Source organism: Charadrius vociferus, unplaced genomic scaffold (assembly GCF_000708025.1).
Source record: "Charadrius vociferus isolate BGI_N301 unplaced genomic scaffold, ASM70802v2 scaffold308, whole genome shotgun sequence".
In the NCBI taxonomy this organism is placed as follows: domain Eukaryota; kingdom Metazoa; phylum Chordata; class Aves; order Charadriiformes; family Charadriidae; genus Charadrius; species Charadrius vociferus.
The window spans coordinates 2,085,702-2,086,892 of NW_009649929.1; positions in this window are offsets into that span (position 1 = coordinate 2,085,702).

The following is a 1,191-nucleotide window of genomic DNA, read 5'->3' on the forward strand; positions in this document are numbered from 1 at the left end:
CATGTCCAAAGGTTTTTCAGGATGAAGAGCAACTACAACTGATGCTTTCAACATGAAAGTCAACTGTAAAACAACAGTTTCAGGTAAAGCGTTAAAATTAAATCTAACTGGGAAAGGAGTTCTATAACAATCAACGCTACATTAGCTCCTGGACTGATCTGAATTTCAACCTTTAATTAGAGAGCACATTAGGATGCCCACTATAGAAATAAGATTAAGTAGGGACATTTGGAAACAGCTTCATTATTCTTCCAGTATTTGTAGTGACACATTAGTAATTATGTCCACCTCTTTCTATTTCTTTACAGAAATATCAGTGTAAGCCACACAAAGACCCCACGCTACTGAACTGGCAGGACTCCAAATTCCGAACCTCCCTTTGGCTCAGTAAGGGCTTGGGAGCTGGCCTGCAAGAGAGGTGATGGGGACATCGTTGATATTTCTATCCAGAACAGGAAGAATGAATGCATGCTAATGAAATGAATGAATTTCCTCTCCTTGACAAAAAAAATCCTAAAAATTATTTTTAGGAATTTATTTGAAATGAGACTGGCCATATTGGGTCAGACAAGATACCTACAGAGCTCCACAACCCTGCTTGACTTCTGTCCCAAGGAGGTGCCTACGGAGCCTCAGAACAGGCAAGGGTGGACCGACAGGTCCAGCCTCCATGGACTATACAGCTGTTGGAGCAGGGACTTCCCGATCCATACCAAAACGACACTTTGTGCAGCGTGAGAAATACAGTAATAAAGTACAAGCCCCTATTTGCTCTCATGCAAACAATGAGCTTCTGAGCTGCTCACGGACTGAACGTTTGCCCTAGCGGCTCAGTCAGACAGATCCTGTTGCACCACGGCGTTTTCATCCTCACAAGGAGGACTGCAAGGATAGGGAATATGGCACCTTAAGTATATTACATGTGACATAAATGATTTAAGAACTCCAAATCAGCACAGTCTCCCCATGTTGCAAAGTTAAGATGCTGCCATGTTTCAAAAAGAAAAATTCTTACAAGGACAGGCATGACGAGCACACCAAAAAGGCCTACCTACGTGTAACATTGACCTTCGACGACAACCAGTGGTGGACACCTAGTGAAAACTAAGCATGCAGAGCATGGATGAAGCGGTGTTTTCCCCGATCCATAGCCTTCCCCAGGCTGCACTGCCCCTACCAATCACCCTGGCT